The following is a 9,702-nucleotide window of genomic DNA, read 5'->3' as shown; positions in this document are numbered from 1 at the left end:
TTTTGCCATACATCAACATGAATCTGCCACGGGTGTACACATGTTCCCAATCCTGAACCCCCTTCCCACCTCCCTCCCCATACCATCCCTCTGGGTCATCCCAGTGCACCAGCCCCATGCATCCTGTATCCTGCATCGAACCTGGACTGGTGATTCTGTAAGGACCTTGGTTGGCAAAGTGATGTCTCTGCTTTTTAATATGCTGTCTAGGTTTGTCATAACTTTCCTTCCAAGCAGCAAGCATCTTTTAATTTCATGTCTGCAGTCACCATCTGCAGTGATTTTGGAGCCCAAGAAAATAAAGTCAGCCACTGTTTCCCCTTCTATTTGTCATGAAGTGATGGGACTGGATTCTTTGATCTTAGATTTTTTCCTTTTTTTTTTTTTTTTGAATGTTAAGCTTTAAGCCAGCTTCTTCACTCTTGTCTTTTACCCTCATCAAGAGGCTCTTTAGTTCCTCTTCACTTTCTGCCATTAGAGTGATACTATCATTTGCATTTCTGAGGTTGTTGAAGCTTCTCCCAGCAATCTTGATTCCAGCTCATGCTTCATACAGCCTGGCATTTCACATGATGTACCCTGCATGTAAGTTAAATAAGCAGGGTGATGATATACAGCCTTGTCATACTCCTCTCCCAATTTTGAACCAGTTGGTTGTTCCCTGTCTTGTTCTAACTGTTGCTTCTTGGTCTTCATGCAAGTTTCTCAGGAGATGGATAAGGTGGTCTGGTACTCCCATCTCTTGAAGAATTTTCCACAGTTTGTTGTGATCCACACAGTCAAAGGCTTTAGCATAGTCAATAAAGCAGAAGTAGATGTTTTTCTGGAACTCCCTTGCTTTCTCTGTGATTCAATAAATGTTGACAATCTGATCTTTAGTACCTTTGCCTCTTTGAAACCCACTCTGTACATCTGGAAGTTCTCAGTTTGTATATTGCTGAAGCCTAGCTTGAAGGTTTTTGAGCATAACTTTGCTCAAGAATCTTGGATGGCCCTCCATGGCATGGTTCATAGCTTAATTTACCAAGTCCCTTTCTCCACGTCAAGGCTGTGATCCACGAAGGGGCTACTTTTGTAGAATTTGTAAATTCTATAAATTTGTAAATTTTGTAAATTTCTATTTACTTTCCTTTTCTTTGTCTAATTTATTAGGTGGAAATTTAGATTACTGATTTAAGAAGGATTTATGTTTTCTAACATCAGCACACAATGCTATAAATTTTACTAACCTCTGTATTTTCTGTATCCCATGCATATTGATATGCTTATTAATGCTTTTTTACAGTTCAAAATATATTTTCACTTCTTTTCAAACCAGTGGGATATTTAAAATTATGGTGCTTAATTTCCAAATGTTTGGGAATTTTCCACATATCTTTCTGTTATTGATTTCTATTTTCATTCCATTATGACCTGAGAAAATACTTTGTATGAATTCTCTTTTCCAAATTCAGTTCTGTACCATAAGAGAGACTTTCTTAGTATTCTGCCAAATTTTCTATGGACATTAGATGAGTTTGGTGGAGATAAAACCTGTAAGAGGGTATGTGTGTGTGTGAAGTTGCTCAGTCATGTCCAACTCTTTGCGACCCCGTGGACTGTAGCCCGCCAGGCTCCTCTGTCCATGGGTTTCTCCAGGCAAGAATACTGGAGTGGGTTGCCATTGCCTTCTCCAGGGGACCTTCCCAACCCAGGGATTAAACCCAGGTCTCCTGCATTGCAGGCGGACGCTTTATCCTCTGAGCCACCAGGAAGAGGATATAAACCTCACCTAATTTTGCTTTCCCAAGGGACCCACTATCTCACACAGAGTACACTCAATTCCCACTAATTTACCCATCACTTGCTGAACAGTTCTTGTTGGTGTCTGCCTTCTTATTCACCCAGTAAGCCAGTAATCATGTCTTATCATTGCCGGCAAACTCTGGTCTCGTTTTAGATATTGAATTAGTTGAATGTTCTAAGTCCTCAGCACTATGATAAGATATCAAGAAAATCTGTGAACTTGTTGTTTGTCTGGCTTCTGTAGTCCTTAAATGTCATTCAGAGTTTGAAGTTCTTCTCTGTCTCCTAGTTTTATTGAAAATGCAGTATTTTTTATTCTTATCATTGTATTTTTTCAAAAGAATTACAGAGGATTCAAAACTAAAATGCCTCCATAATTCCATATGCTTATTCTATTCAGTGAAATTTTTTAAAAAATCACCCTTTTTAAATTACACAGGCTATTTTCCTATAGTCTCTTTAAAACTGCTTTTTAGTTTCAGCTATACCCAATTTACATTGCCACTGCTTTTCTTCATGTTTATTTTGCTTTTCTTTACTGGCCTCACTTAATCACAAAGCTTGCCTGCATTTTTTAGAGCAATAATGTCAATAAAATAGAGAAGTCTCCTGTTAATAAATGAAAAACAATTGCACTGCTTTGTACTACAGGTTAACTATGACAATAGTAATTTCAGAAAAATATTTGAAATTCATTCTAGAGGATGAATTTATAAAGTATTCTATATCTCAAATATCAATTTCTTTCTCCTCTAAAACTTTGAAGTATGGTTGAGAGAAGACATTTTAAAAGTGAAAATAATGCTAAATGTAAAAACTCTCACATATCTTTCTCTTAGATCAAAATATTTCTTGATTGCCAGTCTATTGTGGAAACTTGCTTACATGTTTAAATATAATCTTACTGGATGAAATTTCTTTCTTGCTCCACATTGATTTGAAATTCTTAATGAGGAATGCTTCCTGGTAGCCCTAAGATACTTATTTTTTAAAAATCTAAATTATTTTATGTTGGCTTCATTTTTATATTTCTTGGGAGGACAAATAAAATGTTTCACTACCTGATCTTTTTTTTACTTTCTATTAGTATCTGATCACAACCCAGTTAAAATGTTCTTTGCTATCAGACTTTACAATTTAGTGTTTTAATTTAAAATTTCCTTAGCTTCAGAAAAGCTGATTATGATTAAATTTGTTATTTTTTTAATCCAAGACATGTTTTTAGCTTCACTGTTTTAGATACTTCAGTAATAGCTATTTATTGTTTTTTAATTATGTGACATGTTCTTATATTTTTATCTTGATATTTATGTATATGTGTATATATATATTATGTATATATATATATATACGATTGTAATAGTTGTAAATAACTAAATGTCTTAAATAGTAATTGAACCTGTTAGGAAACTTGAATAATATTTTAAATAATGGCAGGGAACTGAGAGAGGACTAGAATGAGAGCAAGAAACTCCTAAAAGGCTACAGTCAAAAGGCAGTCTACATTTTTTTAGGATTTTCCTCTAGGAACCTTGCCATGTTCTCAAAGAGAAGGTCTCATAAAAATCTCTATGTGGACTCCAATGGTCCTCAGACCCTCTGAAACCCTTACAAAGACCTAGAATCAGGGGAAGGATTTCACCAGAGGATAATTCTGAAACATTAGCCCACATGAGTAAAAGGAATCACCACCCTTCTCCAGGCCACTCTTACTTTCCAGTATTACCTAAATTAAAAGAAAAAAATCTAAATGAGTCAAAGCTGTAGTCAACAAGGAAGAAAATTTAAAAGAAAAGAAAGAAATAGCGTGAGAATACTATAGCCAGAGAAGAAATTAGGGAACAAGGAGGAGAAAAGCTTTATCCCTGAAGGAGGACAGATATATTTAAAAACACACCCTTAAGAAAGGCCCATTGTAAGAGCAAGACTTCTTTAAATGATTAAGGAACACCTCTTCTATATCTACCACCAGTCTAAGAAGCTCTGTTAATAACAATAGTTGGATTACAGATGAAAGAGCTTGTGGACACACTGTCTTTGAGGATAATACAAAGGGAAGTCCCAAAGACAGGAGAGGTGGACAAAACAAGCTCACTCCAGGAACTTGCAGCCTTTGGTGCCTACAGCTACAAGAAATATCAAACAGGGCCTAACTCCTAGCCAAATTAGCATAAATACTCATACAAAAGTCCTGTACCTATTACCCTATGAAATAAGATTTGTCCCAGGAGCATAAGGTTCATTCAACATTTGGAAATCAATCAGTGTAATCTGCTATATTAATCAACAAAATAAAATTTAAAAAAAGATCATCATACTGGATGCAGAACATTCATGTATCAAAATTTAACATTTATTGCTGATAAAAACTGTGCAAACTAGGAATGGAAACGAATTTCATTTAATAAATAAAATATACCTATAAAAACTTACTGCTAACATCTAACCAGTTATGGAAAAACTGAATATTTTTCACTTAATATCAAGAATTAAGCAAAGATGTCAGCCCTAAACACTCCTATTTGTCCTTGTATCAGTTGCCCTAGCCATTGCAAAAAGGCAAGAAAAAAAAGGTATAAAGTATAGGGATTAAAGGGATAAATATGTATTTGGAGAAAACATGATTGTTTATGTAAAATCTTGAGAAAGCTATCAAAACAAAGTCATAATATACAAGGCCAAAATGTGCAAAAAATGAAACATACTTCATTCTTCATTATTAAAAAAGTACATCCTATGCCAGAATACAAATAATACATCATAGACCTAAATTTAAATGAATTATTGATCTAAATACAAAATGTAAGGTTATAAAATTTATAGAAAAAAGCACTAAGGATAATTTGACCTATGTTGGCAAAGATTTTTAGATATGACAGAAAATTAAATATATTGCAATTTTTAGGGTGATATCAAGTTATTATTCTCAATTACTGTTAGAGGAGTATAGAAGTCTCCAACCATAATAGTTGATTTAACTATTTCTCCCTCTAGTTCTATTAGTTTTTGCCTCACATGTTTTCTTATTTTATTGTTCAGTACACACACATTAATGGCTATTATGTCTACTTGGTAATTGCTCTTTTTAATATTAATTAGTGGTCTACTTTATTCCTGACAACTTTTGCTACTTTGAAGTCTGCTTTGTATGAAATTAATATAAGCTACTCCTGCTTTTTGATCAGTGCTAGCATGGTATATCTGCCTCCATCCCTTTCATTGATCTTTGTCTTTAAAATTTAGGTGGATTTTTTTGGTAGAAAATATATTTGGATCTTTTCTATCCACTTGTAAATTATGTCATTTCATTGATGTACTTAGGCCATGGTTATTAAAAATGATTACTGATATAGTTTGATTAATCTATTCCATATTTATTACTATTTTAATTTTTTGCCCTTGTTCTTTTTTTGTTTGTTTCTTCTCCGTTCTTCATCTGACTTCTCTGATTTTAATTAAGCGTGTTAATAGAATTTCATTTTCTTTCCTCTCTTACCATATCAACTAAATTTAAAATAATTCTTTTACATATTGCCCTGGAGCTTGCAACTTATCTTTATAGCTAATACAAGTATATTCTCAGATAAGAGTATACTACTTCACAGGTAGTGAATATAACAGATTATTCCCAATTTCTCCCTCCCATACCTTAGAACATTGCTGTCATTTATTTCACTTCTCCATGAGCAGTATTTATGGAATACATGGTTGCCATTGTTATTTTGAGCAAACCGTTACCTGCTAGATCAATTAATAATAAAAACAAAGTGGTGGGATAAAGATGGCAGAGCAGGAGGATGGTGGACTCATCTTCCCCTACAAACACATCAAAACAACAACTACACATGGACCGACTCACTGAAATCAACCTGGGACTGGTGGGATGGCTCCTCTACAACGAAGGCTGTAAGGAAAGATCCACATGGAGTGCTATATAAAGGGACAAGTGACCTGATTTGGATCTGCAGCCCTAGCAAGGACTAGGAAGGAGAGGGGATTATCACAGGCTCGGGAATCTTCCCTGAGGAGCTAAAACTTAAGTCTTGTGTTAGTCAACCCAGCCTTGACTCTAGGAAGAGGAGCCCCTATTAGCTGGGTTGAAAGTCAGTGGGGCCTACTAGAGGGCTACAAGAAACCAAGACTTTGCTCACAAAAATCACATGCACAGGCTTGCTTGCCCTCAGTCACAGCACAGAGGCAGCAGATTGAAAACTGTCTGGAGTTGCAGCAAACTTGCCAGGATCACCCCAGCACACCTTGCAGCAGGCACTGGGCTGCTACTCTAAGCCCCTCTTGCTTCAGTGCTGCTCCCCAGTAAGGCAGAGGCTGCTGTGCAGACACTTGGGGCACAACCTGGTCCTTCCTCTGACCAGGACAGAGGCAAGCACACGCATTGGAATACACACTCTGGAGGGAGCTACACTAGCTCCAGGGTGGAGACCACCTCTCCAGAGCCTGACTCTGCACAGACTTGGAAGGGAGTGAAGCTAGCTCCAGGGCAGAAACCAGCATTGCCTGGGCAGACATCCCTGAACAGGCCTGGAAGACAGCCAGCTCAGTAAAGCTACACCAGCACCTTTGCTGCTGAACCAGCCTCTAATCAAGGCATGAACACCAGGAAATAAGTGAAACCAACGCAACAGCAGCCTCAAGCCCTTAGGCCCCATTCACAACCCAAACTAATGAGGAGCCAACCATCATAAGCTAGAGAAACCCAACTCCATTAGGGCTCCTGCTCTACCCCTTAGACTCAATCCCATCCCCAATAGGGCCGTGATAGCCATTGAGCTCAGGAGAAGCCCTGGCATGCATCTGGCTCTGGTTTCAGCCCCTCCAATTCCAAGCCCACATCCCACCAAGGCAATGGCTGCCAGTGCACCCTTGGGGAAGACACAGACTGTGCTCCCTTCAGATCTGCCTCCTCAACCAAAGCCACTGAGCACATGCAGATTATGTAGGGACACTTACACAGAAGGTCACACCTTCAAGACCACAATAGGTAGCTATTCAAAAAAATTTTTAAATGAATATAGCAAAACAGAAACAGACTCATAAATGCAGAAACAAACTAGTGATTACCAGTGGGGAAAGTGTTAGGCGAAAGGGAAAGACAGGGGAAAGGGATTAAGAGGTGCAGACTCCTACGTATAAAATAAGAAGATACAAGTATGTAATTTACAATTCAGAGAGCATAGCCATTATTTTATAATATCTTTAAATGGAGTATAATCTATTGAATCACTTCATTGTATACCTGAAGCAATATTTCATTGTAAATCAATTATATGACAGTAAAAAGAATAATGAAATATATATGATTTATTTTACCTTCACTTTTCCCTTCTCTAATGCTTTTCCTTTCTTTATGTGGACAGGAGTTTCCAACCTATATTATTTTCCTTCTCTCTGAAGAATTAACTTTAACATTTCTTGCAAGAAAATTCTACTGGTGAAAAGTTTCCACAATTTTTTGTTTTTCTGAGGAAATGTTTTTATTTTAAAAGATAGCTTCATTGGATACTGAATTCTAGGTTGGTGATTTGATTTTTTTTTTTTTTTTTTCCTTCAACATTTTAAAGCTTCACTCCATTGTTTTCTTATTGCATAACTTCTGACAAGAAGCCTGATATAATTCTATTTTTGCTCCTCTGTAAGTAATGTGTTTCCTACACCTGGCTTGTTTGAAGGTTTTCTCTTTGATTTTCTACAATTTGAATATGATATGGCTGGATGTATATTTTGGTCTTTATCTGGGTTGCTAGTCTCTGAGTTTATTGTATCTGTGCTTTGATGTCTTTAATTTTGGAAACTTCTCAGTCACTATTTCAAATATCTCTTCTGTTTCTTTCTTTTCTCCTTATGGTATTTTCATTATATCTATGTTTCAGCTTTTATAATTGTCCTATATAGTTACTGGCTGTGCTGTTATTTCTTTTTTCATTTTCTTCCTCTTTATTTTTTAGTTTTGGCAGTGTCTCTTGTTGTTTTTCAAACTCATTGATACTCAGTTTTGTTCATTCTGTTGATGAGTCCATCAAATGAATTTTTTTCCATCACAGTGTTTCTGATATCTAGCATTTCTTTATAATTCTTTTAGAATTTCCATCTTTCTGCTTCTATTACCCAACAGTTCTTGTATTTTGTCCACCAGTTCCATTAGAGCTCATATTAATTTTAGTTGTTTTAAGTTCCTGGTCTGATAATCCAGCATGTTGCTATATCTGAGTCTGGTTCTGTGTCTTCACAGATTGTTTTTGACTTTTAGCCTGCCTTGTAATATTTTGCTGAAAGCTGACGATGATATACAAAGTAAAATAACTAAGATAAGTAGGTCATTTTTGTGAGGCTTATGGTTGTCTGGTTACACATTAGGCTATATTTACTGTTTATTGTAAGAGTCAGAGGCTAAATTTTACTCCAGTGTCCTTGTTTTCCCTCTTGTCTGAGACTTCTCAAATAAGGTCTGAGATGGGCTGTCCTTTCAGTTGTATGTCCCTGTTGCTGTGTTAGGAGACCTACTGATATGGTGGTAATGTTGGAGAGAGGAAAGAGGAATCATTCTATAGTCCTTTCATGGACTAAATGTTTGTGTCCCGCAAATTCATATATTGAAATCCTAACCCCCAAGGTCATGATATTACAAGGCAGGGCCTTTCAGAGGTGGTTATGTCACTAGATGAAGTCCTTATGAAATATATTAGTGGTCTTATAGAAGAATGCTCTTATAGAAGATATTAGTGCTCTAACAGAAAGCTTGCACCACTTCAGCCATTTGAGGACCCAGAAAACACTCATCTTTAAATCAGACGGTGTATCACCCCTGCAATCCTTGAACTTCCTAGCTTCCAGAAGTGTGAGAAATAAATTTTTATTGCTTAAGAGCTACATAGTCTGGACATTTTGGTACATCAGTCCAAGCTGGAATCCTATGATTGGGTATTAGTCTTTTAGTGAGTCAGTGACACTGAGCTATGACTTCCATAACTGTTTCCAAACACCACCACCCCCATCCCCACCTCTGTAGAAGAGGCAAGAAAGTGAGATGTGGCTGGAATTACATATTTTCTTCTTTTGTATATAAACTAGACAGGGTTGGAGTTTCTCTTCTCCTGGATGTGTTAGACTCTGATAAAACTCCAGTCATTTAGGCTCTGATAAAATAGTTTCCTTTGAGAGCAGACCTTGGTAAGAAGAACAGAATTTTTTGAGAGCATTTCATGTGGTGATTTGTTCCCTCCCTCTGCCAAAATCATGAGGGACATTTTTCCCTGGTCTTCACTGTAAGAATCTGGTGGGACTCTTAGAGGTAAAATTGCCAAAGTATGAAGCTTCCCGTAAGACTTCTCTTCCCCCAGCCCCCAGAGTTCTTAATTTTCAAACTTGGCCATACTGTGACTGTAGTGCTTAGTTACTTACAGTTTAAATTTCCCTATCCTGGTACTCACTCCCTTGGTGGGTTTTACTCCTGGGCTTCTGCTTCAATAAGCAGTTATTCTCTATACCTCAGATCAGATCAGATCAGATCAGTTGCTCGGTCGTGTCCGACTCTTTGCGACCCCATGAATCATAGCATGCCAGGCCTCCCTGTCCATCACCAACTCCCTGAGTTCACCCAGACTCACGTCCATTGAGTCAGTGATGCCATCCAGCCATCTCATCCTCTGTCGTCCCCTTCTCCTCTTGCCCCCAATCCCTCCCAGCATCAGAGTCTTTTCCAATGAGTCAACTCTTCCCATGAGGTGGCCAAAGTACTGGAGTTTCAGCTTTAGCATAATTCCTTCCAAAGAATCCCAAGGACTGATCTCCTTCAGAATGGACTGGTTGGATCTCCTTGCAGTCCAAGGGACTCTCAAGAGTCTTCTCCAACACCACAGTTCAAAAGCATCAATTCTTCGGTGCCCAGCCTTCTTCACAGTC

The sequence above is a fragment of the Bison bison genome, unplaced genomic scaffold (assembly GCF_000754665.1).
Source record: "Bison bison bison isolate TAMUID 2011002044 unplaced genomic scaffold, Bison_UMD1.0 scf7180017864218, whole genome shotgun sequence".
In the NCBI taxonomy this organism is placed as follows: domain Eukaryota; kingdom Metazoa; phylum Chordata; class Mammalia; order Artiodactyla; family Bovidae; genus Bison; species Bison bison.
Note: the sequence above shows the minus strand (reverse complement) of the source record.